The following is a 6,793-nucleotide window of genomic DNA, read 5'->3' on the forward strand; positions in this document are numbered from 1 at the left end:
AAAGGCAGTAACAACCCCCTTGGAATCCCTTCTTCTGTTTTTAAAATCCCTTTTCACCAAACTTTTTCTTATAAAGATATTTTTGGTTTTATGCTGCCCTTATTCTTATTTTTTATTCTTATTTTTTTATGTCCTGATTTATTCACAGATGTAGTCAATTTTATCGAGGCTAACCCTTTATCCACACCACCACATATTATACCTGAGTGATATTTTCATTTTGCTTATGGTATCCTACGAAGTGTACCGAATAAATTGGGCGGGAGTTATTGCTTTATTTATAAGAATCATAATTATATACATCTTACTTATATCTTCAAAAAATCTTTTAATCTATAACTCTTTACGTAAATTTATTGCCAATCTTATTGCCTCCTCTTTTATCCTATTAAGCTATATTGGTTCTCAAGTTGTAGAACCTCCTTTCATTGTTATAGGGCAGATACTCAGTGTTATCTACTTTTTATTATTTTTTATTATAGCTTCTATCTGAGTAACCTATATTTGCCTTGAAAGCAAATCAAGATCGTAAAAATCATTACTCTCGTTAATAAATCAATATTCATTTAATATAATATAAATTATATAGAAATTTCAACTCTAAAATACTTAAATTACTTTAAGTAATGAATTTACCTCTAAATCCTAAATTTAGTACACAAATTATGCTAACCTAAATTAAATTTAAAGTGGTCCTTTCGTAACTTTATAATATAACAATAAAAGATAGGAACCGATCTGGCTCTCGCCGATCTGCACTCAAATCATGGTTAAATTTAATGGTCGAACAGACCATCCATTAAAACTACTGCATCTTAATGAAAAATAATTCAACATCGAGGTCGCAAACACTATAAATTATAAGATCTAATTTACTATATTACGCTGTTAACCCTAGGGTAACTTTTTCTAAATATCAATATAAAATTGGATCTCTTTAAAATACACTCAATTTTAGCCCTAGTTGCCCCAACTAACTGTAACTATATACAGAAGCTCCTAGGGTCTTTCCTTCTTTTTATTAACTTTAAGATTTTTCACTTAAAATTCAATTTTATTAACCAATAATAACTTAAAATAAGTCTTACCATTCATCCTAGCAAACAATTAATTTGCAAATGATTATGCTACCTTCGCACGGTCAAATTACCGCGGCCATTAAACTTTTATCATAGGGCAGGCAATACTAAAAACAACTGCTTTTAGCTAAGTATTTGTTAAACCTACATATTTTAATCGAGTAAATTAATTAATTCATATACATAATATTTTTACTATAAAATATTTCTTACTTCTACTAATTAAAGCAAATTAATTTTAATTAAAATTAATTTGTTAAACCTAATTAATTTTAATTAAAATTATTTAATATATGACAAACTACACATTAAAAGATTTTATCTCAATTTTATATTAACATTTTATTTATAATGGTTAACTTTACTTAAAAGAGCTCACCCCTATTAACTTCGGAGATTTACTCACCGCATTCTAAAAGAATTATTATCATTAAGCCAGCTATAAAAGAACAAAATGAATTTCACCTTAATAAAATTTAAGTAAAAATTTGAAACTTTTTACTTAAATTTTATTAACTATCTTCATTATCTGGGTAGTTAACAATAAACTTTTTTATTACCTTATCGTGTTGCAACAGGAAACCCTAATATATCTTTATTTTTAATCCCTTTTCAGGACCATTAAAAATTCATTTTATCAAAAATACTATAATTAAAATTTTAAAATCTTTACATAATTCACCTTTTCAGTGTAAATGAAACGCTTTATTATAGGATTATTTATATATGTAATAGGCCTTCTTTCAAGAGGGCCTACTTTGTTACGACTTGTCCCTCTAGAGAATGACGGGCGATATGTGTATAGTTTAGAGCCTTTTCATTAAAACACTCTTATTTTAATTACTTCTAAATCCTGAATTTTAGTGTGAACTATTTTTAAATAGTTAAAATTATATTATATAAAGTACCCCACTTAACTCTAAATATCCTAAACTTTGACTTGAAAAAATATTTTATAAAATATTTATTTTTAATTTTTAAACAAAAAATATATAAAACAGCAATACATAAAGAAAAATTTAGATAAGGTCAAAAGCGTACTATCAACTCAATAAGCTAGATCCTCTAGTAGGGATAAACCACCTCCAAATTTTTTAAGTTTCAAATTTTATAATACTTAGGTATTTTTCTATTTTTTCTATAATAATAGGGTATCTAATCCTAGTCTTAAAACAAAGCTTATAAAAATCCTGGATTTTGGATTTAATATCTTTAGGGATTCCACCCCCTAAAGATATTAAATCCAGACTAATTTTTACCAAATTCAAATTAAATCTGTTTGTATAACCGCTAATGCTGGCACAAACTTTTTAAGACTTATATTTACTAAACCTTAATTAAAAGTTGTTTAATTTATACTCTGAATTAAAAACTAAAATTTTAATAGGGAGGTGAAATAAATTAAACAACTTTTAATTATATATTTATTGTAAAATTCTTTTTCTAAATGTCAAAGTATCTAGTTCTTTTACGACAAATAAAATTTATTGTGAATTTAATAAAAATATTAAGTTTCCTATAGTAAATATTGGAATATTTTTTATATATACTTGAAATTAGCGCGAAATGTATTATCGCGAATGCATTATCGCGAATGCATTATCGCGAATGTCGATTACCGCGAATGTCGATTACCGCGAAAAGATATTATAGCGAATGCATTATAGCGAATGCATTACCGCGAATGCAATATAGCGAATATAATACAGCGAAAATATTATAGCGAATGTATTAGCGCGAATGTAATACCACGAAAATGTTATCGCGAATGTATTATAGCGAATACATTACAGCGAATGAATTATCGCGAATATATTACCGCGAATGTATTATAGCGAATCAATTATCGCGACTACATTATAGCGAATGCATTAATGTGAATGAATTATCGCGAATGCATTATAGCGAATGCATTATAGCGAATACATTATCATATCGCGAATGGAGTTTCATGAAAGTTACAATTTTATATTTATCGACTTTTCGACTGACTTAGTTGAATCTGAAAATTAAGTTAAAATGGGGATTGGCTCTAAAAACATTTTTTAATTGAAATTAAGGCTAAGGCTTTTCTTTTTTTTGACTCAAAATATATAAAAAAGATTCTAAGTAATAAAATAGATTTCTCTTTTTCATCTAATCATTTTAAATATTAAACATTAAGTTTTTTCTTTTTAATTATTGAAAACTTGTAGGGCAGAACGGGGTTATGGCGAACCCTAAAGGCAAACCTTAAGAAATTTATAAGTACTTTATCATTTTTAATAAAAAATATCTCATTTTGTTCAGCTCTATTAGTTTTATTATATGTTTAAATTTCAAAAATACATCTCTAATAATTTTTTCAAAATATCATTTTTCCTGGAATTTTTTTTGATAACCGAGTGAACCCTACCCGGGTACGAACAAGCCCTTGGTCGAGTCCATATATAAAAGTTATATATTTTTTTATTAGGATACTAGCTAATAACCCGTCAAGAATGACGGGGAATTAGAATTTTCTCCTTTATAACTATTTTTATATCTTTAAAAACTCAATCTATGAAAGGATGATAGATATTAGGGCTCCCAGGCTCTTATATATAGTCGAGACATCCCAGCAATAAAGGACACAAATATACACCTTGCTCACATTTTAAAGATAAAAGAAAATTTTACCCAATAATTAAGATTTATTACATGGAAACAATGTCTCTTATTGGAACCCCAAATATTACATTATCCACCAGACCTCCTGTTAGTCAGCATTTCTGTTCACTGAATGAATAAAAGAAGAGAAAAAAAGAGACAAAGATATGAATTATAAGAAAATATAATAATAATGTATACCTTAAGACTTAACGATTATGGGGTTCCAACACATATACATTTGTAACCATATAAAAAAATATAATATAGTAAAATTTATTGATAATGATGATGGTATCGTGTCTATGATGTTTTTGGTGATGTAGTGTCGTTTTTTTTGATTTCATTTCCTTGCTCGTAACTTGCCGTAAATAACTGGAAATAAAACGTGTAAATTGGAAGATAAAATAAAATTTACTGATGATTGTTGTAAGTGCTGAAAAAAAGAAGAAATAAATTTAATATAATATTTATTAAGTCAGTTATTGTATGACAGGCAGATCAAGGTTTCCTGGGGGAAGAAAAGGGAAGTGGATGATCTGGGAACAATGGTGTATTGAAGTGTCTGTTGGGATGGATAACACAAAGAAAATCAATTCATATTTTGTCTAGTTTTTGATAATGATTATATTTGATGACGGTTATATATGATTATTTTTATTATCTTTATTTTATATGTTGATAAATAAAGTGTATTGTTTATTTTAGGGTTTAGAAAGTGTATTGTCTAAGTTAGAGTTTTGAAATTGGTACCAGTAGACCAGGATCCGAAGCAACCAATGTACTAACTACAGGTGAGATTATGGGAAGTGTGTTAATGTTATTTATTTTGAAGTAATTAATCATTTTTATGAAATATGGTGTAAGGGTAATTATATAATTATACATATGATATATTTATTTATTAATGATAAACATATATAGGATACATTTAGATTTAAAAGGATATCATTAATGAAAATGTGAGATAATCTAGCTGCAGTGTTATGTAATAAACTTGTGAAATACATTAGAATTAAAGAAATTGAATTGTAATGAGGTCATAATAATATATATAATAATAGTATATGTGAACAAGTATTTTTGATTTAATGTATGAATTTGATATGGTTTCAATTAAGGTGATATATTATTTAGGGATCTATAGAGGGTGAATTAATGTTGTTTATTTTAGAGGGATCTATAGAGGGTGAATTATTGTTGTTTATTTTAGAATAATTAACCATTTTTATGAAATATGGTGTAAATAATAAATTAAAGGAATTGAAGTATAATGAAATCAGAATAGTATGTATAATGTTATATGTGGATAGTTATTTGGATTTAATGTCTGCATTTGATAGATACAAATGTAGTAGGAGTTATTAGATGACATTTAATTTTTTTTTAATTATGAAATTTTAGATGTAATATATATATTATTTTTTTTTGAAAAATTATAAAATTTTGAATATTGTTATGTATGCAATGCAAGGATATGAAGGGAAAATATTTTTACAGAGAAGGCCAGCTCTTGTTGATGAGTATGCCTTGAGGTGGAAATATTGTTTGGTTTGCATACTGGAGAAAGTTTTTTTTATATATAAATTTTGTTTTGTAAATTTATTTAGCACATTACATATTTATTTATCTTTGTAATAATTTTATAGCACATCACCTTTTACTACTTATATTAGGAACATGTTTTTTTCATATTACATATTTTTTTTATCTTTGTAATAATTTTATAGCACATCACCTTTTACTACTTATATTATGAACATGTTTTTTTTAAAAAAAAGAAAGAAAGAAAAGACTCAAATTATTTTATATTGTGAGGCTATATCAAAAATTCTTTACAGATATACTGTATAACCCATTATATTCTCAATTTTTGTTACTTTGCATTCTACATTTTTATGAATTGTGCTAATTGTGATAGCAGAGTTAGGTAGAAATGGTATATTTTTCTTAGGATACTGAGTAATTCCTAGATGGAAAATATTGTATTTTCTACATATTATATATTTTTCTTTATAAAATATCAAATGTATTTCTATATATATGTCTTATAATTGTGTTAAAATTTTTGTTCGGAGAAGTTTTGTTCGGAAAATTTTTGCAATTATTTTTAATGCCTAAGAATGGATTTGTATATCTATTTTAGGAGATATTTATAAAAATGTAGATGACAGAAGAACAATTACATGTGTTGAAATTGCATATCACACATAAACCATTGGTTTACATTATAATATTGTAGATAAAACCATTATTTCATAATTACCATTAATTATACCCGAATAATGTATATTATATCTCCTATTTCCCAAGTGTCTTAAAATGAATATTAGTATGTTTTGCGGCCATATTAATGTTCCATAGATTATAAATGCAGATACCTCAAAGTAAATGTCATTATTGATAATATGTGTTTCTGCGATTATATATTGAAATGTATCGGAGATATTATTTTATAAATCATCATAAAGGGAGACGATTCGATAAATTCCCTGAACGTTTTCAGGGTATGCGATACAATTCAATGGGACGATTCGATACAACACCACCAGAGAAAGAGGAACGCTGGGCTTGTGAAGGGTGGGCGTGTTGTAAGTGCTGAAAAAAAGAAGAAATAAATTTAATATAATATTTATTAAGTCAGTTATTGTATGACAGGCAGATCAAGGTTTCCTGGGGGAAGAAAAGGGAAGTGGATGATCTGGGAACAATGGTGTATCTGTTGGGATCAGGGTTGCCATGCCTCCCCCCATCAGTGGGAGTCTCCCACAATTTTTTAGTTTACCCACATACATCTCACTCCCACAAAACTCCCACAATTAGAAATCTCCCACAAAAATCTCCCACAATTTTTTAATTTCTCCCACAATTTTTTTTTTAGCATTTTAATGTTTTTAATATATAAATAATAATTTTGAGAGACAGTATTTGATTATTTTTATATTTTTAAAATAAATTTTAAATATTTATTCGAAAAATATGTCTAGTTCTTTTATTTTATTTTTCCGCTAATTTTAAATTCTCCATCCAATCCAATCCATTCGACATTTTCAAAATTTGAAGTTAGAATAGTATGGGAAACTAGT

The 6,793-nt window shown here is 26.8% G+C and overlaps 1 long non-coding RNA gene across 1 annotated transcript; it reads left to right on the top strand.

Moving 5' to 3' along the window:
* The first annotated feature begins 4,146 nt into the window (after nucleotides 1-4,146).
* On the top strand, nucleotides 4,147-6,793 carry LOC135929774 (uncharacterized). Its single transcript, XR_010572638.1, has 3 exons — nucleotides 4,147-4,347; nucleotides 4,416-4,541; nucleotides 6,179-6,793. It is a non-coding gene; the product is annotated as an uncharacterized LOC135929774 (long non-coding RNA).

This window comes from Gordionus sp. m RMFG-2023, chromosome 5 (genome assembly GCF_954871325.1).
Source record: "Gordionus sp. m RMFG-2023 chromosome 5, tfGorSpeb1-WG-v2, whole genome shotgun sequence".
In the NCBI taxonomy this organism is placed as follows: domain Eukaryota; kingdom Metazoa; phylum Nematomorpha; class Gordioida; order Chordodea; family Parachordodidae; genus Gordionus; species Gordionus sp. m RMFG-2023.